This window comes from Capsicum annuum, chromosome 9 (assembly GCF_002878395.1).
Source record: "Capsicum annuum cultivar UCD-10X-F1 chromosome 9, UCD10Xv1.1, whole genome shotgun sequence".
In the NCBI taxonomy this organism is placed as follows: Eukaryota; Viridiplantae; Streptophyta; class Magnoliopsida; order Solanales; family Solanaceae; genus Capsicum; species Capsicum annuum.
In genome coordinates, this window is record NC_061119.1 from 138,855,365 (window position 1) to 138,881,960 (window position 26,596).

At 31.9% G+C, this 26,596-nt stretch overlaps 1 long non-coding RNA gene across 1 annotated transcript; it reads left to right on the forward strand.

Moving 5' to 3' along the window:
• Positions 1-18,493: 18,493 nt before the first annotated feature.
• On the forward strand, positions 18,494-21,687 carry LOC107842039. Its single transcript, XR_001665575.2, has 3 exons — positions 18,494-19,182; positions 20,997-21,021; positions 21,505-21,687. It is a non-coding gene; the product is annotated as an uncharacterized LOC107842039 (long non-coding RNA).
• Positions 21,688-26,596: the final 4,909 nt, after the last annotated feature.

A 26,596-nucleotide genomic window follows, 5' to 3' on the forward strand; every position in this document is an offset into this window, starting at 1 on the left:
ATTAGATTTTCTCGTGCTTTAAATTTTAGTTTTTGGTGTTTTATTCAGGCTAATTCCATGTTAAATCCTAAATTTATGATTTTAGCCACATAACTATGTTGTTCCCTCATACTTAGAACAATCTCATGCTTAAATTCATAACTCCCACGTGTTTGATGAAATATCTAAATATTAGGTTTTGAGCAATGATCTTTTATTATGGTTTTTTAAAAGCTTTATATGTCCTTATTATTATGTTTATTCATTGTTGGAGGGTTATGAACACCCAATGCTTAGTTGTTTACAAAATTCCAGTATCCTCAGAATAGTTTCAGACAAACTATGAGTATTGTCATCTAATTAGTTATCATGATTAGTTGTTTGCTTAGATAAGCTTGGTTTAGTCTAGTAATCAATGTCAGTTTAGTTGAGAGTAGGATTCAGCACCGAGCGAACCCAGGGATGGTGGCCTTCCTTCCAGTTTAGGGTTTGACACTTAGTACTAATCCCTGAGTTACAGAACTATGTAGCCAGCGTAGATTGAGATATCTTCCTGTCAGTTTAGGGTTGACACATATCTCATGAGTCTTTCTGTCATTTTAGGGTTGACAAGATGTCTTCCTGCTAGTTTAGGATTGACACATCCAGTGTTAGTACCCATGTCATGGTAATGACACCCTTCCAACTGGGGTTACAAGTTGGACCTCAATTAGCTCATATTAGGACATGTCGGTTAGATGATACCTCTCACAGTCTTAGTATGATATTCTATGTATTCTCAATTTAGGTTTGCTTGACCAAGTGTACAGATTTTTAGTTATTCAGTTATACAGATTTCAGTCTTTCAACTTACAGATGATCTCAGAAATATGTTTATGCTTGGTCTTGCATTCTCAGTTTTACATGTTCATGTTTTCATGTTCAGATCCTTGAGTCATGTCAGTTTCCACCCAATAGTTTCAGACCCAGTATTTATTCACCATCTACACTGCAGTTTTTACAGCATATTTAGCTTTACGTGAGATTTACATACAATACTCCTATTTTACCGTATCTCAGCTTCAGTTATACTTATTCTACGAATGTAAAACTTTAAGAAACTAAGTGTAGTGACTCACCATCTTATCAGATTTTGTTTGTTAATCATGTTTTAACATATATCAACTTTCAGTTTGTTTCATTTTTTTGGTAAGTCTACTTGCACTTAGCATGCATGTTTTAAGATTACATATATAATTAATTTTACTTATTGTATTCACCCCCACTTACTCAGTACATTCCAAAAGTATTGATCCATATATACGTCTATGTGGCTATATTATTTCATAATATAGGTAGCATTTGTAGCCCACACATCATGATCAGGCAGTTGCAGTTTCCAGGCAGCAGGTGATAAGTTCTCCCATTTTGAGGACTCTAATCAAATATTGTTTATGTACTTTTTAATTTTTTATTCATATGTATTGATTAGTGGTAGTTGGAGGCATGTCCCAGCTATCTATAGTCAGTATAGTATAGGTTTCATAGATGTCAATCAGAGTCAGTCATGTAATTTAAGTTTCTTTCTTCAGTTTTATCATGATGTAAACTGTATCAGCATTAACTTTATTTAGACTTTTCATGAGTATGCTTCCACTCAGCAAATTAAGTTTTGTTTTACATATTAAATTATTTGCTCAATTGTATGCCAGTTCATGGGTTAGCTTGGTATCACTTGTGGTTTCGAGTACCTTATTACGACTAGGGGGTAGTCTCGGATCATAGCACACTTATCCCCAGTCGGCTAAGATTACATTTCTGTAAATAGGTAGTGTCTAGGGATAGAGTAATCACTGGGTTTAGATCTTGTTATGTAGATGATTTTATTCTTCCAATCTGGACATATCGTTTGACTAACCTATTCATTCAATGGAATAGGGAAAAGAGGATGGGAAGGGAGGAAACTACCCAATTTGATATTAATATTGATGGCTCATTTGACTTAATTTCTAGTGTGGTCAGGGATGTCCCCATTACCAGTACTCCTAGTTTACTTGCACGAGTTTTGAGGTTTCCAAATGATAGTTGATGCCATTATGTAAATATGGACTAGCCTCTATTGAATGGGTTATTTGCATTCCTATATATCATAAGGAAATTTGCTAACAGCCCTGAGTTGGAAGAACATAATAAGGTGGATAAGGGGGTTATGCTACCTTTGTATAGTTTATTATTTGATGTGGTGTATAAGAGATCCTCTAGAGAAAATGCATTAAGGCAAACTTTCTTAGCATCACTATAACAGAGTTTTTGGACTGTAGAATTGATTTCTCTAGAGTTACACCTCCCAAAAAGTATAACGCGGTCGTTCAATCAAATATAGAACAAGGTTTGGGTTAATCCCACGAGGAATATGGTTAAAACCTAGGGTCAATATGGTTATTTAGACTATTAATTAACTATTTCAAAATGGCGGATTAAAAACAAAAAGTAAATAGTGTGTAAATTGAAGTAACAAGTGAATACATAACAGTTTATGGTGAGAAAAATAATGAGATGATGAACTAGGATTGTGTTCCCGATGACTTCATAACTACACAAGTTTCTTGTGCTAGCAAACTATTTCGATGTGTTGCATGGAAAATCTAATATGATAGGTTCATATATATGTCTCTCGACCTTGGTTAGATGAATTTCACTCGTCTCCTCTCGGTCTCCGAGTGTATCACTTTTTACTTCTTGTTCTTGATCTCATGTAACTAATGCTATTACGGTTCAAGTTATTAGATGAAGACTGATAGCTTTAAAGCCGTGTTGTTATTTCCTTTTCCTAATCTCTACCTCTCTCTCTCTTAAGTAAGTGTAGAATATAGGTGAGTTCCTATGTTTGCAACCATTAGAAAGCAATCGCAATGAAGAAAATATCAATACATGCAATCATACCTGTCTAGAATTACCTCGCACTTAACCTGCTTCATTAATTCATCATGATTTCCATAGTCCTAATTGTGGGATTTAGCTACTCATGGCTTGAAAATTACAACTAGAAATCATAGACAAAATCATAATTATGAACTTACAATTTGAGTAGAATAAATTTAGAATCTTGATTTCTCAAAGAAAAATTAATAAAGATGGGGAAGAAAAGAATAAATTAATTTTCTTCAGCCTTAAAGGCAGCCCCAAGCTTTCACTAAATAAAAATTTTACAAGTTATCTCTCCAATGTTTCAAAGTTTAAAAGTTATAAAAGTTATATAAAAAAGTGTTTTTGTGAAATACTTATAGGTGTAATAAAAAATCAAAAAATAAAAATAACTAAGTTTAAAATGGACTGAAAAATAAAAACTCAGTCAACTTTAGATTGTATTGCGTCGTTTGCTGAACAAGACAGTCACCTAATATTTTTTTCTTTTCTTCATTGGTTTGTTGGCACATGCAGCCATTCCTTTTCCTCATCACTTCAATTTCAAATGTAAGAAATATATTATATTATAATAAATTTAATTCATTAAGTTGTCTGCTTGATATTTTTCATCTATAGTTTTTCACTTTTAATTCTGTTTTTTACTTAAAATTTTATCATCTTCACAGTAATTTACGTAATCCTACAAATAAAAATATACTATTAAGCATATTTCATAAAATTAGTGCTCATAGAGAGCAAATAAAAATTTTATTTGTGAGGCAAATAATGACTAAATATAAGTAAATTTGAGCTCACGTCAACACCCCATACTTAGATTTTTGCTCGTCCTCGAGCAAGCATTAAAGCTAATCTCAATTAATCAAATCAAGAAATTCCACCACTTTGGTTGATATAAACAATTATGCCATATAATAATTCAAAATATCAAGTGCACTTTTCTATTATTATGCAAGAAGTATAAACAAACAACAAATCTCTAACCTCCTAACCTCAAAGATGGACTCTAACTTATTAAATTTAAGTTTATTCACCTATTATTATCAAAGAAAGTTAATAACATCACCTATCTATCATGAACAAGTTTCTTCGCAAGAAGAAATAGTCCACAGACTCAATTCAAAAGATCGAATATAATTTAAGGACTTAATATCAAAGAAAAACTCTCACACTCACAAAAAATTTACATGTATGCACAAAGAACCATATGCTTGCGCATTATGTACATCTCCACTAATTACGCATGCACAAATAGAATCGGCTAGGATATTAACAAGATGTAATGGTGGCTAGGGGACCGATAGAAAAAATATATAATAGTGACTTACACATTCCTAAGTACTTTGCAATTTTTTTTTGACTTCATCACCCATTATTTTTGTCCCTCTCTTCATTGTTTATTTTCACAAGTATTTCTCATCTTTCGAAGAATATTTCAATCAGTTTCTTCGTCAATATTTTTTGTCACTTTTTTTCATGTCATATTCTTTTAAAGAGGATCTTTTCATCATTTTGTAGCTATCATTGGTGACCTTTTACACTCAACCATTTTTTTCATCAAATTTAACATTTCAATACAGTCTATGATATATATTCAAGGAAGCAGGTGCAAAAATTAAGGATTCAGAAAATGAATCAGGGTAAAAATTAGCTATCTAAAAGAAAAACTACAAGCTTAAAGGGGATAACTAGTGATATAATAGCTGAAAAGACTAAACTTTACAAGACAAATCAAAGAAAGCATGTTATCATATTCTAAACAAAGTAATATTTTTTTATTTTTCTTTAATAACATGCAGGGTAAGTTCTAGACTAAGATGTAAAACATGAAATATGTGCAAAAATTCTCACCACACATAGCATAAGTATCAATCAAGATGGATCAATTCTACTTCTAAAATAGATAGGGTCATATCAAACTGCAAAAATGAGAATAAGCTATATACGAAGTCACAATCATGAGTCTAGATGCCAAAAATTATTATTTTATTTTATACTCAACATTTACTAAAAAGTACTACTCATAATAAGGCCTTAATTGCTAGGAACAACAAAATAAAAATAAACTTCTCTTTTCACATAAAAAAAATAGCAATAAAAAAATAAAAATTACCCTAAAAGTAAAAATATCATTCCTAAAAAAAATAAAATACAGTTCAAAGGGATCCCCTCAAAAAAGAACAGAAAAGAAAAATCAAGGGATAAACAAAGTATGCTCTAGTAAAGACTTAAAAAATTAAAAATCAACAAAAATAATTTTAATCTAAAGAATAAAAAAAATCTTTTTTGCATTTTTTGACTTTTTCATTTTTTTCTCATTTTTTTCCAACAAAAAATAAATAGATAAACGAAAATCCTATAGCATACTTCACCCTTAATAAATATTGAAAGATATCGCACCCCACATTTTAAATTATGCATTGTCTTCAGCGCAATAAATAATGTAAAACGAGGGTTAATGATACTCCTTGAGGTCTACTAGGGTCTAACTTGCAACATGTTTCTTCAATTTTCTTTGAGGATCGCATGCACCCCTTACTAAGTTCAAACATGCTTCTTAACATTAAATTTGGGTACTCAGACTTTCTCTAAATTTGCAAAAATAAAACAAAGCAAAATATAAAAATTTGATATTATAAAAATAAATAAAAAAAAAATAAGAAGTTACACTACTAATTTGGTTGCCTCCCACTTTTTCTTTCACTTTAAACTTATTAAATTGCACCCCTAATTTCTTTTCTAATTTTTTACTATGCTCAAGAGGCAGTGATATATAAACAAAGAAACCTAGCAATGGAGGTTGCATGTTGCTATTCTTAGCTCTTACATGAGAAATGTAATTTTTTTAATTTTGGAACAATAAATTCAAGAATATAAACATATTTTTCTTCTCTTTACACTCTTCGATAGGCTCAGATGATTCTATTAATATCACACTATCTAAACACAATTGGAAATATGATTAAAATGAGATCCAATACGCCGTAATTCATGAATTGCATTATTATTTACATTCATATATTTACACACACTAGAGATTTTAAAAATAATATTATCTATTTTTTCACATAACTATAGCGTACTCTTCTCAACAGTGACAACATCAATAAAATTAAAATCAAGTAATTGACCCTCTAATTTTAGCTCCTTAATTTGGCTTATACGTATTTTTTAGCCTCACACAACTCATAGCTAAATTGTTAGACATTACACGCATCAACCTTTGCTTTCAAATCTTCTTTTAAGTTGTGAATATCCAAGCCAAACCTATCAACTTTTTGAATGAGCTCATATTTTTCGTTTGCGAGGAGTGTCAATATTTCTATCTTGCTCTCATTGTGATCCCATAATAATCTATCATGCTTTTGCAATAATGTATTCTATTTAAAGAATAAAGATCAATAAAATAGGAGTTCTCATCACTACATGCTTTTTTTTTTGAAGATTTCATATTAAGAAGAGTAGTAAAATATTCAAAAATAAAAATAAAAATAAAAAATTATAAGAAAAATAAAATATATACAGAAAATAAGGACTGGTAGTTAAATAAACACAATTGATCTAACCCTAAATCATATTCTCCAGCAATGATGTTAAAATTTGATGTCGTCAAAATTACTCCTCTCAAAAAGTATAAAGCGATAGTTGAATCAAATATAGAACCCAAAATGGTTGGAATCGATTCCATGAGAAATATGGTTAAGACCTAGTCAATTTGGTTATCTAGACCATTAATTAACAATTTTTGAAATGGGGGGTTTAAAAAGAACAAGTAAACAGCGTATAAATTGAAGTAACTAGTAAACAAATATCAGTTTATGATGAGAAAACTAATGAGAATGATAAACTAAGATTGTGTTCTCAATGACTTCATAACTATACAGACAAATTTATATTGTACTGCATCGTGCACTAAACAGGGCAGCCGCCTAACATTTTTCTCTTTTTTCATTGATTTGCTAGCATGTGCAACCATTCATTTTCCTCTTCACTTCATTTTCAAATGTAAGAGATATATTATTATAATAAATTTAATTCATTAAGTTGGTTGCTTAAGTTCCTCCTATAACTTCTTAATTTTAATTTCTTAACTTTGTTCATCTTCACACCAATTAAATCCTAAAAATAAAAATATAATATTAGGCATGATTCATAAAATCAATGCGCAAAAAGAAAAAATAAAACACTAACTGTGATATAAATAATAACTAAATATATATAATTTTTTCCTAACATCAAGTATCCCTATCAATTTGTCTTGTCTAATAGTGCATCATATGTACATGATTAGTAGGTTGGCTAAGAAAAATCATGGTGTAGCCTATGGGTTCTAGTTAGGGTCTGTGTTTGAGAATTTGGGAGGTACTTATTAAGACTTGGTGAATCAGACCACTAAAAACCTGTTTGGTATTGTGAACTAAGTTATTGTACCTGCTCCTCAGAAGGAGGGCTAATGCTCCTTTAAAGCGCACCTAGGGGTTATTTTAGCTGTAAAACATAATTAAACTACAATCATTCATGCCTCTTCATAGGATTCTTTGGAAAATCTCCATATTAAGTATAGCCTCAAGTTGATTGGATTGAAGGAGGAGAATGAAAGACTCAAGGTTAAGCTGGAGAAACAAAGGACCACTAATTCTTCCAATGTTCAAGGCCTTTTTGAGTCGATTAAGAGTATCCCCCCTCAACCTCTATCCCTCTCATTTACCTAAATCATAGACCTTCTGAACTTAGCCTAGTCCAAACCTTTCTTAGTATCATCATTAATGCCTAGTTTTGTTTTAAATTTATGATAAAAATTGTGGTGTATTCTATATATGCTCAATAGAAGTGTTTTCCCTTAGTTTCTTATTTTTAGCAACAAATAAAGATTAAGGATAAGACTAAATCCTTAAAACATGAGCGGAGATTAACACACGACTCTGTTACATTGTAAGCAATAGCTTGTACCTACAATAATAGAGAAACTCAAAATAATTTCAACTTTTAGTTTAAGGAACATAGCTACATGCGTCTAAATAAAATTGAGGTTAATATTGTCGTGTCCTGAAACTAGAACAGGGGAACCATGGCTAAGGAATCAAAGGGTATAGGATGAAGTACTTTCTTCAGTGCGTGATACAAATAGTGCATTGTTCTTGAAATTTTAGGATATGTAATTCTTCAGCCAAGATATCATCACAAACAAACTAATCTGAATTGGTACCTATTGTAAGCACTGAATAAAATAGCAATATTACACGTGTGCGAAAGATAAACTGTTGAATGTAATACTAATCTAAATACTGAAAATGTGGTTAAACCACAAGTCTGAAATATAAATGTCAATTTAGAACAAGAAATAATACTAAAAAAAGATTGATAAGCTGAAAAACTGTCTAACTGACTATCTAATTGTCTGATTGCCCAAAAAGTCTCTAACTGACTGAGGAGTTGATGGGACAATCCCCCAACTAACTCCGACTGACTCAATATAAAGAACTACTAAAATAACTAGAATAAACAATCATGTCCTCGATGGATGAGGACTCACCACTACTGCTGCTGGGTACACTGAACTATCTAGGAGCGATCGGGAAACTGAGCGCCTAAACCTATGTTATAAGAAAACATAGTGAAAAGAAGAGTATGTAATCATTACTTTGAATGTACTGGTATATGAGATGATATTTGGCTTAAATGAGATAAGGACTAACTGAACAACATAAAATAACTGAGCATGAATGCATGAAAACTGTAATACCTGAGAATGCAAAACCAAGCATATACATATTTGTGAAATAATTTGTAAACTAAAAGACTGAAATCTATATAACTGAATAACTGAAAATCTGTATGCTTTGGTCAAGCAAACCTGAACTGAATATATACTGAATAAAATATGAGACAATGAAAGGTATCATATAAATGACATGCCCCAATCTGAGCTAATTAGAGTCCAACCTTGGACCTAGTTGGAAGGGTGTCAGTACCGTGCCATGACTACTAACACTAGATGACGATGTGGATCCACAAGGCTGACGTCCGGTAGGACTAGGGAGTCAGTCCTAACTGGCAGGAGACCTCTAAGAGAGTGTCAGTCCTAAACTGGTGGGTGACTTCTCATAATATTACGCTGTCTACATAGTTTTAAAATTAGGGACTGCTACTAAGGACCCTGTCTGAACTGGCGGGTAAGCCCCAATTCTCAGGTTCGCTCAGTGCTAAATCCTACTCCCAACTAAACTGACACTGGTACTGAACTGAATTAAGTTTAACTAAATATTATTTCTAATAGTTCTCATCCTAATCATAATAACTAAATAAGTAAAGATATTCATGCTTTAATTGAATCATACTTGAAAATCTAAAAACTATGTAAAACATATAGGTATCGGGTATTCATAACCCACTAGCACTGAGTGATCATAAAAATATGAAATTTAAACTTAAAATATAATATTGAATCATGGTTCAACTCAAAACATGGGTATTTCATCAAACATGTGGAAAGCATGGACTGTACATGGGGGTATTTTTTAAACATGAGAACTCAACAACATGAAGTTCACTTGGCTATGACATGGTAAACTAAAATTCTAGCATGAGGAATTCAAATCTTGCATGGAATCTTACATGGACTGAGTTGCATTTAAATTACCATGAAAACATGAATTAAACCCATCTTAAGCAATATAAAATACAATAATGATAGAAAAATCTGGTCTTTAATTGAAAAGAGAGTTTTAGGCCAACATGGGTGAGAGGGACCCATGGATGAACACCCCACATACCTTAAGCTTTTAAATTGAAAGGAAAAATGCTATTCTTGATGCTTTCTTGAAGGTTCTTGTACTTGGGGAACTTGAATTCTTAATTTCTTGGGGACAATAAATTGAATTTGTGTTCTTGGGGAAAAGGGAATGGGTTTCTTGGGAGGAAAATTGGAGAAGGAGGGAAAAATTATGCCCTAACCGATGCCCAAGTTGTCTTTTAAATGATTGGGTTGAGGGGGAAAAGACTTAATTTCCCCTGTCATTTAAATTTAAAATTATACGTAACAAGTTTACCGCGATGCGGTCATTTATATCCCCCTACTGCGACGTGGTCTGCATGAAATCAGGACTAATGCCGCATCGCGGGCTTATCGTGGTAACCCATTGGTTTTGTAATCCAAACATGCCCAAAACCTTGTCCAAAACTTTTCCGAGACATACTTTTTACATCCCTGAACATGAGTTAACTCAAAAACCATATTCTCGAGGTCGAGAAAATCAAATTAAAAATCCTCAAAGTTTAGGGGCCTTGAAATGACTAAGTCCCTAACACTTAGTGAAATTTTCAGGCCTTAACGCCCTTATGCATGCAACTAAGAGTTGAATCACACTAAGAATAGTGCGGGGTATTACAATATCTCCCCCTTGGAAACAATCGTCCTCGAATTAGACTGATTAGACTGAGAGTACTGAACTAAGGCAACTGAGATCGCAAACTGAACATGCATGATTTGGAATATGATTACATAACTGAGTCTGAAATTTGATACATGAACTGAACTGATTTCGTGAATGCATCCAATGAAATAAAAATGATTATATACCTGGAACTACGAATGGGAAAGAGTCAATCTAAGGAAAACTATTACCTCAAGTTAAGTCTGAGTTTACGGAGAAAAGATAAGGGTACTTGGTACGTATATCTACTTCTTCTTCTCAAGTAGCTCCCTCAACGAAATGATTCCGCCATAGAATTTTAACCAAGGAAATTTCTTTATTCCTTAGTCTACGAATCTGATGATATAGAATCTCAACTGAAACTTCTTCAAAAAAAAGGCTATCCTGAACACTTGTACTTTCTAAAGGAATAACAATAGCTGAATCGCCAATACATTTATTTAACAAATAAACATGAAACACCAAATGGACTGATGTCAAATCTGCAGGCAAGTTTAGCTCATAAACTACCTTCGACGGCTTAAGATTTTATAATGACCAATATATCGGGGACTGAGTTTCCACTTCTTGCCAAATCTCTTCACTCCCTTCATGGGTAGGATTTTCAAATAGACTAAATCACCAACCTCAAACTCAAGGTCTCTTCTTCTCATATCTGCATAAGATTTCTGACAACTTTAGGATGTCTTAACCTTCTCCCTAATCAACTGAACTTTCTCCATCGCATCAACCACTGAATTTGGCCTAATCAAAGCAGCCTCACCTATTTTAAACCAACCAATAGGAGACCTATATCTCCTCCCATAGAGAGCCTCAAATAGAACCATTGAATACTAGAGTGATAGTTGTTATTGTAGGTAAACTCAATCAATGGTAAGTGGTCATCCCAACTACCTTTAAAATTAATAACACAAGCTCGCAGTATGTACTTTAAGGTATGAATGGTCCTCTCTTCCTAACAATCTGTCTGAGGATGAAAAGTTGTATTGAGATGAACTTGGGTACCAAGACCCTTCTGAAAAGCTTTCCAAAAGTGAGAGGTAAACTAAGTACCTTTATCTGAAATGATAGACAATGGAACTCTATGTAACTTAACCAACTCTCTGATATACAGCCTGGCATAATCCTCATCTGAGAACAAAGTATAATCTAGTAAGAAATAAGTTGATTTATTCATTCTATCTACAATGACTCATATCGAATCATGATGATGACACGTACGAGGCAATCCTGCCACAAAGTCCAAGTTCATCACTTCCTACTTCCAAGTGGGGATACTAAACTCCTACAGTGTACCACTAGGTCTCTGGTGCTCAACTTTAACCTACTGATAATTTGAACACTTAGCCATAAACTCTGCGATATCCCTCTTCATGCCATTCCACTAATAAATTTCCCGCATATCACAGTACATCTTAGTAGCTCCTGGATGAATGAAATATCAAACACCATGCGCTTCTACCAAAATTTGTTGCCTCAAATCATCAACACATGGAACACATACTCTTCCCTGGCAACGCAACACACCACCTTTCCCTTAGGATAAAACCTCTAATTTATGATCTCTGACTGATTCTTTCAACTTAACCAGACTGGGATCCCTATCTTACTCTTTCTTTACTTTTTCAACCAATGAAGATTGTGAACCATTCTGAACCCATACACTACCTTCAGCTGAGTCAACTAGCCGAATACCTAATCTAGCAAGTTGATGAACCTCCCAGACTAACTTTTTCTTATCCTCCTCAATATGATCAACACTACCCATAGATAATCTACTAAGGGCATCTGTCACTATATTGGCCTTGTCAGGATGATACAACACACTCATGTAATAATTTTTTAACAACTCAAGCCACCTTCTTCGACGAAGATTCAAATATTTCTATGAGAACACATACTGCAAACTTTTATGATTTGTGAACACATCAACATGCACTTCATAAACATAATGCCTCCAAATTCTCAAGGCAAAAACAACAGCTGCCAAATCAAGATCATGGGTAGGATATATGTCAACTAGAATAGGCTATGACTTTTTTTCTCTGCATTAATGCACAACCAAGACCAACTCTGGAAGTATCACAATAAACTACAAACCCATCCAAACTATCTGGCAAAGTCAATACTGGGGCTGAAGTAAGTCAAGTCTTCAACACCTGAAAACTCTTCTCACATGAATCTGACCATTGAAATTTGACTTTCTTCTAAGTCAATCGATACATGAGGGATGCAATAGAATAAAAACCTTCAACAAACTATCTGTAATAGCTAGCAAAACCCAAGAAACTCCTAATATCTAATAGAGAGATAAGTTTGGTCCAATTTCTTACTGCTTTGGTCTTTTAAAGGTCAACTCGAATGCCATCACAAAAATAATATGACCAGGAAAAGCTACTGATATTAGCCAAAACTCCCACTTACTGAACTTAGTGAACAATTAATGAGTCCTAAGGGTTTGTAATACAATTCTCATATGATCTGCATGATCATTCTTACTATGAGAATAGACAAGGATATCATCAATGAAGACTATGACAAACATGTCCAAGTACTGCTTGAACACTCTATTTATCAAGTCCATGAAAGCTGCAGGGGCATTCATTAGTCCAAAAGACGTAACTAGGAATTGGAAGTGAACATATCGAGTTTTAAAAGCTGTCTTCAAAATGTCACATTCTCTGACTCTGATATGATGATGGTTGGATCTGAGGTCTATCTTAGAAAAGTAACTAGAACCCTAACGTTGGTCAAAAAGGTCATCAATCCTGGGGAGTGGATAATTATTCTTGATTGTGACTTCGTTCAACTGACGGTAATCGATGCACATTCTGAGAGAACCGTCTTTCTTATACATAAAAAGGACTGGAAAGCCCCATAGGGAAACACTGGGCCTGTTGAATCCATTATATAAAAAATCTTTCAACTGTTCTTTCAATTCCCTAAGCTCAGCTGGAGCTATTTTATACGGCAAATAAAGATAGGTTGGGTATCTGTAATGAGATCTATTCCAAAGTCAATTTCCCTTTCGGGAGAAACTCTGGGAAGGTCTTCAAGGAACATATCTGGAAATTGTCTTACTACTAAAACTGACTCGAGACTTGGATTCTCAGAACTAGAGTCCTTGACTCGAACAAGATAGTAAACACACCCTTAGATATCATTTTTTCTTGCCTTAAGGTAAGAAACAATCTGACCCCTAAGTACAGAGGTACTACCCCTCCATTCAATGACCGGTTCATTAGGAAACCAAAATTAAATGACTTCTTTCTACAATCATAGCATGAGTGGAGCCAATCTATGTCGAGAATGACATCAAAATCAGTCATCTCTAACTCCACTAGATCAACTAAGGTAACTTTCTGAGATACTGTAACCGAGCAATTTCTGTATACCCATCAGGCTATAATAGAGTTACTTACTAAGGTAGACACTGAGAAAGGTTCTGCTAAAGATTCGAGTCTGACACCAAAATTCACTGTTATATAAGGGGTTACAAAGAAGAGTAAAGGTTTTGGTCTAATAAAGCATAAACATGAAGATGAAAGACCTGCAATGTACCCGTAACTATATCAAGAGAAATTTCCTAATCCTGCTGGATCTGGAGGGCATACAACCCATTTTGATGCTGCCCACTAGTTACGTTGGAGGTGGCACCCTATTGAGTCGGGCGACCGGCTAGAACTGGAGGACGGTTAGATTGCCCATGATGGCGCGAATCCTTTTCCCCTCTGAGTAACTAATCGACACCTCTGGATTTTGTGGCCTATCTTGCCACATCTAAAGCACACATCACTACCAGTTCTACAGTCACCCTGATGATTCCTACCACATCTCTGACAAAGCGGATTAGTGCGATCACTGTTCACACTACCCTGGGACTTAGAGCCTGGCACCCTATCCCGACTATCTTGCCTAAACTTAGGCACTGGCGTACTGGCTGAAGATGGAGCTGGGGCTAAAAATTTTTGATAGAACTGAGAATGGTTACCACCTTTCAACCTTGGATGAGAAAAGTTAAAACTACTTGTCTTGGCCCTCTAATTCTCTCTCTCTCTTTCTCCTTAAGCTTCTCTTCCTAAATCTACTGAGAACAAACTATAAGTCTAGATAAGTCCATCTACTTAATCAAAATAGCAGTCCTACACTCTGTAACCACACTATCAGCTACACTAGACACGAACTTACTTATTCTAGACCTATTGTCTAAAACCATAGTAGGATCATACCTCACCAACTAAGTAAACTTAAGCGAGTACTCCTTCACATTCATGTTGTCCTACTTCCAATTAATAAAATCCTGAATTTTAGATTTTGTTAACTTTAATGGGAAGAGCCTGTCTAGTAATATTATGGCAAACTCCTCCCACTCAACAGGCCCTGTATCAATACCACGGTCCTCCTTCGACTGCTTAAACTAGGTGTGAGCTAATCTTGAAATTGATATGCAGCCAACTCTGCAATTTCACTTAAAGTGACGCCTATAATATCGGTAACCTTCTGCACCATATCTAAAAACTCCTATGGATCCTCCTTAGACTTGGATCCCAAAAATAGAGGGGGATTGATTCGGGTGAAATCCTGAATCCTAGTTGCAGTTGTATTTGCCACTGGATTGGCTGGAGCAACAGTTTACTGATTATTCTGATCAGCTACTAAATAGGCTAAGGTAGTAAAAACAGCTCTGAACTCGGTGTGAGAGACTTGTTCATTTAGGGGATCTTCTTGAATAGGTGGAGGTGCAGGCTGGTCTCTATTTCTTATTTTATTTTTTCTTCTGGGAGGCCTGATCTATAAACGGAATAAAGGATGAGTTAGAAAGAGAGTTTAAATAGATTTCATGCTCTTTTGGATGACATGAATACTGAAAGAAGGGAAATTTTTCCTAAAATAACTCATAACCTTTCGTCCATAAGTGTGGTGCATGTTACACCTATGCACAAGACTCTACTCAATGCGGCTTTCAGACACCCTAGGACACTGTAAAACCTTTGGCTTTGATACCAAATTTTGTCACGACCCGAGGCTACCTCCTAGTTGCAACAATGTTGTTTTTGGTCACAAGTGACCACAAGCTAATCCATAAGCTGGTACCTGCTGTAAGCACTGAATAAAATAGCAATAGTACATGTGTGTGAAAGATAAACTACTGAATGTAATACTAATCTGAATACTGAAAATGTTGTTCAACCACAAATCTAAAACATCTGATAAAATACTAAAATCTTACTGTCAATTTAGAACAACTGATAATAATGAAAAGACTGATAAGCTGAAAAACTATCTAACTAACTGTCTAATTATTTGATTGCCTGAAAAGCCTCTAAATGACTGAGGAGTTAATGGGATAAGCCCCCAACTAACTCCGACTGACTGAATATAAAGAACTACTGAAATAACTGGAATAAGCAATCATGTCCTCGGTGGATGAAGACTTACCACTACTGCTACTGGGTACAGTGAGCTGTCTAGGAGTGGTCGGGAAACTAAGCGTCCCAACATATATTATAAGACAACATAGCACAAAAATGGTATGCGATCAGTACTTTGAATATACTGGTATATGAGATGAGATCTGGCTGAAATACATGGGGTACTGTGCATATGTGATATGAACTAACTGAACAACATGAAATAACTGAGCATAATACATTAAAATTGTAGTATCTAAGAATGCAAGACCATGTATATACATATTTCTAAAATAATCTGTAAACTGAAAGACTAAAATTTGTATAACTGAATAACTGTAAATATGTATGCTTTGGCCAAGCAAACCTAAACTGAATATACACTGAATACTGTAGTTAAACTGTGGGAGGTATCATATAACCGAGATTTCCTAATCTGAGCTTATTAGGGTCCAACTTGTGACCCTAGTTGGAAGGGTGTCAGTACCGTGCCATAGGTACTAATACAGGCTGATGATGTGGACTAGGGAGTCAGTACTAACTGACGGGTGACCTCTAAGAGAGTATCGGTCCTAAATTAAAGGGTGATATCTCATGATTCTACGCTAGCTACGTAGTTCTAGAACTTAGGGACTCCTACTAAGAACCCAGTCCTAAATGGCGGGTGAGCCCCCATCCCTAGGTTTACTCAATGCTAAATCCTATTCCCAACTGAACTAACACTGGTACTGAACTGAATTAAGTTTAACTGAATATTATTTCTAATAGTGCTCATCTTAATATAATAACTGAATAAGTAAGGATATTCATGGTTTAACTGAATCATACTTGAAAATCTAAAAATCATGTAAAACATGTACGTATCGGGTATTCATAACCCACAAGCACTAGTGATCATTAAAACATGACATTTAAACTTAAACTATAATATTGAATCATGGTTCAACTCAAAATATGGGCATTTCATCAAACATGTGGAAAGCATGGACTTGCACATGGGGGTATTTTTTAAACATGAGAATTCAACAACATGAAGTTCACTTGGCTAAGATATGGGAAACTGAAATTCATAGCATGGGGAATTCAAATTTTGCATGGAATCATACATGGACTGAGTTACATTTAAATTATCATGAAAACGTGAATTAAACCTATCTTAAGTAATATAAAATACAATAATGGTAGAAAAATCCGTTCTTTAATTGAAAAAAGGATTTTAGGGCTCCATGGGTGAAAGGGACCCATGGATGAACACACCACATACCTTAAGCTTTTAACTTGAAAGGAAAAATGTTATTCTTGATGCTTCTTGAAGGTTCTTGAACTTGGGGAACTTGAATTCTTGATTTATTGGGGAAAAGAAATTGAATTTGTGTTCTTGGGAAAAAGGGAATGGGTTTCTTGGAAGGAAAATTGGAGAAGAAGGAAAAAATATGCCTTAACTGATGCCCAAGTCATGTTATGAACGATTGGGTTAAGGGAAAAAATATCAAATTGCCCCTCTGTCATTTAAATTTAGAACTGGACGTAACAAGCTTACCGCGGTGCGGTCTTATCGCGGTCATTCATTTCCCCCACCTCGATGCGGTTTGGATGACTTTGGGACTAATGCCGCGCCGTGGGATTATCATGGTAACCCACTAGTTTCGTGATCAAAATATGCCCCAAACCTTGTCCAAAAAATCTAAAACTCCTCCGAGACATACTTCTTACATCCCTGAACATAACTTAACTCAAAAACCAACGCATGGGGTCAAAAAAATTAAGTTAAAAATCCTCAAAGTTTTGGCGTCTTGAAAATGACTAAGTTCCCAACACTTAAAATTTTTAGGACTTAAGTCCTTATGCATACAATTAAGAGCTGAATCAAACTAAGAATAGTGCGAGGTATTACAACAATGGCTCACTACTCTATGATTTTGCATGTTTTAGCATCATGTTAGTTATTATTATTCTTTCTACTTTATGTCATGTTTAATGTGAGTCATTTATACTCATTAACATACCCAAGTCTTATGCATAATTTCTAAACTAGTATAATTGGTTCACTGCATAAGTACTCATATTTTCCTATCATGTCAACTCTTACTATGTTCATTCATGTACAATTGTAAACTATTTATACTTGTCAATATGTTTTCAACTCTATATATGATTTATTACTTTCATTTTTCTTATGATATGTATTCCTCCATGCTCAGTATATTCTATCCTACAGATCACATATATGTTGTGGCTATATTATTTTATAATGTAGCTATAAGTTTTATCTCACAAAATTATGGAAGACAAATCACAGCTTTCAGCCAAGAAGTGATGGGTTCTCTTTATGCAAGGACTCAAGTCAGTTTGTAGATTTAGTATTTTATTTTTATTTGTATGTATTGATTAGGGATAGCTAGGGTCATGTTCCGGCAACCTATAGTCATTACTAGTAAAGGCTCCATAGACAGTTAGTCAGAGTTGATGTATTCAATTTAATTTTTTTGTATAATCAGTGCTGTAAACTTTTAATAGTAATGTATTGAAAAATATTATCTCATTATGCTTCCTCTTAGTAAGATTAGCTCTTATACATATTTAATTAGTTACTCATGCATTATGCTAGTGCCAGAGGTTAGCTTGGAATCACCTGTGGTTCTAAGTATTGTGTTGCATTTAAGGAGTAGTCTCGGGGTACTACACGATGGCTTCGAACTTTTTCTATAGTTGAAATATAGTAGAGATAACCTACCAAAATTTCGCTAATTGATCCTCATTGATTCGAGCCCCTTTTGCTAAAAATGAATTCTCACCCTATCAACAAAATGCGTCCAGTCCACCAATTATTTGTTCCTCAATGACCACGGGTACCATTCCAAAGCATTACCATCAAAGTAGAATGATGCCATGGTAAACTTTTGGTCATCTATAATCTTGTTAAAATGAAATAACGCTCCACTTTAAACAGCGACGCCTCTAGATTATCTCCACAAAGTTGACCAAATTCCATTGATGTTGGCTTGTGTTGGAGAGTGGTGGTCGGCATTTGTTCCTGTCGAGCTAGATCTGTTGTTGGATAGAGCTGGTGAGTACCCATAGGAGCTTTGTAGTATATCACAAATCTCAAACAACTCCCTAGAAAAGGATTCCTTCACCTCTTGAATAGAAACATGAATTGAATTGTCAATCAAATCCTTGAGTTGCCTTTGTCCTCTAAATTAGAGACCTCTCAATAATGAAAACATACACCAATATAACAAGCTAGATACTTACCAAACTGATTGAGAGGAGAAATACAACAAAAAAATAAATGTGATTGGAGAAACTCAATACACAATGCTAACCTACTTTTTTTATGCCTACTGATAGCTACTAATAACAAACATCTCTCTCTTTCATATGCAACCCACCTATACTTTCCCATCACATTTTGCTACCATGCTTCCCTACAAGATCAACAAGTCTTTTAGAAGGTAATTTCATCCTTATGTCCCTTCTCCATTGAATAATTTTCTTATCCATTGCGGTTTTCTTGTTGTCACCCGTATCACCATCTGGGTTCACAACATTCATTGAGTAAGAGAGAATATAAAAAAGAATAGACTCAAAAATGTAAAAATTTGAAGCATGAAATTTTTTAATAGTTCAGTTAGTCAATTATTTAAATGATAATTATCCAGTATATTCAAAAAGCTAAATTATTACTGATGTTGACCCAAATTTTAAATTTTACATCAGTTTTCTTCTTCTTCTTCTTTTTGCCTCATCTTCTTTTTTAAAAAATAAAAAATAAATTATGCTATGCATTATCTTTGCTGATTGAAGCCACTTTTCAGCTTCGATGAGCTGTTGCTCCAACTCTTGTCTTCCTTAGACTTTCCTCTTAATTTCCTGTCCTCTTCGTCATGGATTATTGCTCTGAGGTACCATTAAGTCTGTTTTTGAGGGGATCTTCTCCTTTCCTGATTAATGCTTGATCCCTTCTTCGATCTACCTTCTTTTTCTTACTCGTGGATAGACAAAATCATCCATTTTTAGATAGACAGAATTATCCAATTGGTTTTGCAGATCCGGCTGACTTGCAACCACGATTGGCTCAAGTATCTAATGTGAATTGAAGATTATATGTTGCATAATTATGAAAAATGTGTATAACAATATAAATGTGTGTATAAATATCTTTTATATACTATAATGTAGTTATAATCTTATTTAAAGTGGTATAAAGTTAAACAAAACTGTAGAAAATTATAAATCACGTAAAATTATGCTATGGGGGTGTAATTAATTTTATGGGCTTTATTTATATTTTTTGAAAAATCCCATTATTTAATCTCTCATTTTGTTACTAAGATTTTGATTTACCATCTTATAATTTATTTTTTAATATTCCAATTTTTTTAATACAAGAGATTGAAGCATAATTCCTTATTTATTTTTTAATATTTTACTATAATGCGTAAAATATAATTATATGTTAAATGTAAGTATCCAAAAAAAATTACTCTCTGAATCCAATATCTATATCTATATCTATATCTATAATTTATATATATAATCTATATCTATTTCTATAATCTATAATATATTAAAAGTGTAAAGACCCTTAAAAAAGTGATTTGAACTTTTTACCCTTTATTAAAAGTCTCTGCAATAGACAAAATTATCTTTTCACCTTTTATTTTTAATTTATTATTTAATCAAACTAAGGACTCCTAAAAATATATGGATAAAAATTAAGCACTCCTAAAATATATGGGATAGAAATTAAGGACTTTTGAAATATATAGAAAGAAATAATCAATATAATATAATTAAGAACTTTTGAAATATATGGAAAGAAATAATCAATAGGATATATATGGAATCCTAATAAAAATAGGTTTTTTTTCTTTTATTTTAGTCATTTTATTATTATTATTTTTAATGTGATTTACGTAATTTTCCTATAGAAGTAGGAGTTTATTTGTTTATTTTTTCTTTCAAAATTTTCCATCTTTTAGCTTTCCAGAGTTGGAATTTTATAATATTTACTTTTTAAATTCCTTTTTAGTTTGGACAATATTTACTTTTTAAATTCCTTTTTGGTTTAGAGTCTTCAATATATATAAAAAATATTATTGCACAATTTCATTCATGAACTTTATAGTCAATGTTGCTTCTGTATTTCTAGGTTTTCTTTCTTTAAAAATTTTTCTTTTATAGTAGATCTTAATGTTTGTCTTCTTAGTTTCTTTTATTTTTTCCACCATAAATATATCATTCATATGCTTTATCAAAATTGCAGGTTGTTGAAGTGAGTTTGTTCATAGGTATGTTTTTTGAAATTTTAGATTGATTTTAAAGTTTACATTAATAAATGATGTATTTTGATAAACAATTGCAAATTGAGAAATTTCTTTGTGAGTTTTGTTTATAGTATTTCATATACAATTAGTGATTTAAAATTGAATTATTTAAAATTTTGAACAGATTATTTGAATCGTCACATTCTGTAACGAGAAATTGGTTGTTCATTCTAAATTTATCATAGGTAGTAATGAAAGTGACTTATTTATACTTTTGGACAAATTATTTGGATCGTCGTATTTCATTACAAAAAATTGATAGGTCATTCTAAATTCATAATAACTAATTATCTTATTAAATAAAGTTTTTTATCTATGCTTTATGGTTAAAAAAATTACGTGTACTATGTTTTGAGGACTATTCATGGGATTAAGTTTTTAGGAGATTTGATTTTTATTTATTAATTGTTTGGCTTATCATTAAATATTTTTCTTCATTGATTGTAGGTATAAAGAGGCCATCACCAATTTCAAGAATTGCTCCTTTCGAGAAATTTATTTTAATTTTAATGTGAATCTGTATATCTATCTTCTCTCTTTTTTTAATTTATTTGCATTATGATTTGAAGTGTTCTATATCTACATTGAAGCTCGATCGAATTTGAATTCACATCAAAAAGTTTCATATTAGAGGTTAAGTGTTCTCTATTAAAGGTGACTTGGGACTTATTGTTCAATTCTAAGATTGTCATTACAATAAAGTAATAGTAACTTATATTATGATCAAGAACTATGTCTTTTTTGAGTGAACCTGGAGAAAATATTAAAGATATAATATGTAAAAAAAATTGAAATAGATGAAACAACAAATTCAGGTGTACTGGCTCATTGTAAGTTTTAATTATATGGATGAAATTTTCTTATTAAGCGCTTGCATGGTTTATGTTTAATATTTGTAAATTATATGTCATTTGAAACATAATTTTGTAAACGGGCTATTTGAATTAGTGAGTTGCCGCTTACTATTGCTTTCCATTCATTTCATGTTTGATCTTACTTTTTCTATCCTATAAACAAACAAAACACAGATATTCATTTAATTAGTCTCAATTAAAAGGAGGAGTGTTATTTTAAAACTCTATAAGACATGAAACCTAAAAAAACTCTCAAAAAAAGAGTACTTGTTGGCTCAATCAGTGGTCGGTGTAAAAAAAATTACACAAAAGTGTCTTTCGCTGTTTATTTTATTTTTTATTTTTAGTTCGTTTCAATATCTTTCTTTTTTTTAAAATAGAATTTCTAAATTTTCATATAGCATATTTAAAACTACAAGATTAAAGTATATTTTAATATGTTTTACATGTCTATAATAATTAAAGAGACATTAGAAAATGTATGGTGAATTATCATGTTCTTCTTCATGTACATTTTTTATCTTAAAATTAATGTTGATTTTTTAAATTTTTTACTTAACAATATAACATACACAAAATAATTTTTTTTTATATTCATTTATTGCTAATTAACTATATACACGTACATCTAAACTAGTATTATAAAATTAAGTATCCAAAACAATTAGGGGGAAGGACACAAATGACCATTGGTCCGAATTAAATTTTACAAAAATGCCCATGGAATTTAAATTTTATTTTTTAGACATTTTAATTTCCTAGCTTATTTTATACAACTTTTATACATATCTTATACATATAAATATTCTACATGAAAATTATATAGATTTCGATACACAATTTATATAATAATTATACAATTTTTTTTACACATTTTATACAATAATTATATAATTTTTGTATATTTTCTATATTTTTTTATATATATTTTATACGTATACATATTTGATAGAACTATACAATTTCTATTCATATATTTTATGTAGATACAGATTTTATATAACAATTATATCATTTTTATATAATTATATTTAATTATTATTTTTAAACAACAAAAAAGCAGAATATTTTTTAGTTACACAATTTGTAGAAAAAAAACTAAATTTTTTTTAGAAAAGCGTCGAATGATCAAGTTAAAAACTGCATCAGTATTGTATATGGGTTGTATCAATATGGTATATAAAGTGAAAATTATCCTAAATAGATTTATTAGATTGTTATTTACAAGTTATAGTAAAACTTTTCAATAATTACTAGACTAAAGAAATAATAACAAGCTATAGAAACTTTTTTAAAAAATTTATTTTAATTAAATATTCGTAAATCAATTATCTAATATTTATTATTTATATTATTTCCTTATTTTTAGTATTTAACATTTATCACTTTTAATTAAAGCTTTGGATAATTATGACAGGTTATATTATTGGTATCAATGTTTTTTTTATTTAACTTTAATATGTTTTACTTACTTTTTATATATGTCAAAACCAACTGTCTTCATGCTGATAATTAGTATTGTGTCCTATGAAACATTTTCCTTTTTAATCTATCACAAATAGCTTTACTTTTTTTGAAATTATCTAACACTGCATTCATGTTTTACTATCAATATTAATAGGTGTTGAGCTACAAAAATTACTAATTTTTTTTAAAGTTGAAATTGAAATTGTGTTTGATCATAAATATAAATTGAGGTTGTTTTGAATTTTTGTGAGAAAGATAAAAGTAAAAAAAAGTGAAAACAATTAAAAAATTTTTACTTATTTTTATTTTTTTAAATATAATTTTAAATTATATTTAAAATTCTCATGATCAAACACCAATGTAAAGTTATATTTAAAATAAAGTGAAAAGAATTTTTGAAAAAAAAATTTCATGTTCAAACGGCCACTAATGAGGTGATGATTTATTGAGACTCGTTGATTTAAAATTTCATTCTTTTACTACGAGAAAAAGATTTGAAAATACACGAAAAACTCTTACCATTGCTCATTCAAAATTACAATTAACGTACTTTAATTTGCATATATTTTATATATGTTGCTTATATATATGTTTGAAAATCTTTGCTTTATTCCTTAAACTTAATTTTCAATTAGACATTTTTACCTAAAATGAAATGAACAGTCATAGTATGCTGAGAATATCATTTGTATGTTTCCGCTAAATAAAATTGCTTTCTTAATGATTTTACTTACACCCTATCGTAAAATTCGTCTACTTTATTATGTTGATTCTCTACTTATACCTTAAGTTAGCATAGTGATGACAAATGAACGGGTTAAAAAATGAATTGAATAAAAATATGTTGAGTTGCAATCTTTTCATATTAATACGAAAACATATTTGGTTAAAAATAGTACTAACCCACTTTTATCTTCTAAAGCCGGAAGTAATTTGCTGAAGTTTTACTTTTCATCAAAAGGTACCATTGGTAATCATCAGATCAAAAATAAAATATTTTGACGAGTTTTCTAAGAAAACTCGTCAAACACCACTATCAATCATGGTTAATACTGATTATTTTTTTATTACAACAAGAAATTATTTAACATTAAATAATTATCAATTAATTTATTTTCAATATTTACGGTGATAGTTTTTCACGTAATATCCATTACATACACTACAAAGATTATATAAAATAAAACATAATTTTTCTTATCGATTGTCACATTCCTAAAACTCATTCAATACAAATGTGATATATGTGAAACTTCATCAATACCAATTTTAACATCAACTTAATACATTGAGAACTCAAAAAAAAGTATTATTTAAGTATGAAATGAGTATATAAACTGATTTCAATGTAATTTATTAAATAATTCATGGATATTGTATTGTGTACTATACTAGTTTCATACACTAAAAACAGTTATATAAGAATACGTCATTTGTATGTAGAATCTTATATGGCAACACAAATAACAGATTATTCAGTATTTTCATTAATATCCATTGCTATATATTTTGGTGTCACATACAATAGATATTTAACAAAAAAAAAAAGAGAAAATGGTCAAAAGTCTCCCCAACCTTTACCCCAAATCTCAAGTACACACCTATACTTTGCAGGGGTCCTATGATCACCCTGAACTATTTTAAAGTGAAATTATTACCCCCCCCCCCCCCCCCCCCCCCGAAAACTGACAACCAGTCATTTGGGATGTGGTGTGCACCCGCTCCCACGTCATTGCCACATTATTTTTTCCCTTTTTACTCTAAAAAAAATTAATTATGGAACTTTATTATTTCCTTTCTTCTTCCCCATTTTGCTTCATTTTCTTCTTCAACCCAATTTCATCTTCTTGGGTCAAAGATAGAATTTTTGGGGAAAAAATGGCGGATTAATAAATTCTTGGGAAAGTCCTAAGATCAGGAAAATTGGATTAATGACAAGCGGAACATTCATTCGAAAGTCCCTCTATCGAACGCTGCTTAATTCTCCGATTAATGAATTCTTTAATGGCGGGTCTTGAGCTAAAAAGGAAAAAATCGAAGAAATGGATTGGAAATTATATATGACATTGTGAGTTATGTTGGAATTATATATGGTATTGGGGACATTCAAAGCTTTGAACTCGCCATTAATGCCGAATCTTGAGCAAAAATAGAGAAAATCAGAGAAATAGATTGGAAATTATATATGACATTGTGGGTTATGTTAAAAATTATATATGGCATTGTGGGTTATGTTGAAAATGATATATGGCATTGTGGAAATTCAAAGCTTTGAGCTCGCCATTAATGACGGATCTTGAGCAAAAAGAGAGAAAATCAGAGTTCTTGAATTTTTTCAAGTTTTTTGAATTAGAGTTCCCCATCTTACTCATTCAAGAATTCATTAATCAGAGAAATCTTCTTGTTTCCTTAGTTTAAGTGTTTCTTGTTTTTGGTAATAACATTTTTCAAATTAGCAAAAAACATCATTAATGAGTCCTCGCCATTAATGAGTTCAAGAAAGATGAGAAAATAAAATTGGAGATGAGGAAGATGAGGAACTCCATTAATGAGTTCTTGAATTTTGGTTCTAACAAAGAGAAGAAGAAGACATGAGAAAATGAATAAGAAAAGTAATAATTAAAATTATTTGTATAAAAAATATTAAAATTAAATTTTTAATAAAAAATATTCGTTCTCACTCTCTTTAAAGAGAGTGAAACACACTCTCTTACCATGTCAGCGTTCAGGAGGATAATAATTCCACTTTAAAATAATTCAGAGGGTCATAGGACCCCCGCAAAGTATAAGTGTGCAATTGAGATTTGGAGTAAGGGTTGGGGGAGCTTTTGACCATTTTCCCCCCAAAAAAATCAACATTACTACTTATCTGATCTAAATACATCATTACTCCCAGGTGATTCTGGAATCTTTAATTTGTTAAAATCAGTCCGGCTACCACTTTTTCCATCCCTTAACGCCTTGCATAAACTTGATCCTTTATTGAGAATGTATGAATGTCACAATACTTTCTTATCTTAAAAATCTTTGATTTGTTAATTCTGGAAGAACGAAGAAACCAAACACACAAACCAAATAGTAGCTGTTAAATTTTTTAAAAAAATTAACACTCAAAAAAATAGATACCCAAATTACATACAACTATAATATCTAATTTAATACACTAAAAATACACAATCGTTTTTACCTGCTTGCGCTTGACCTTTCAATTCGATATA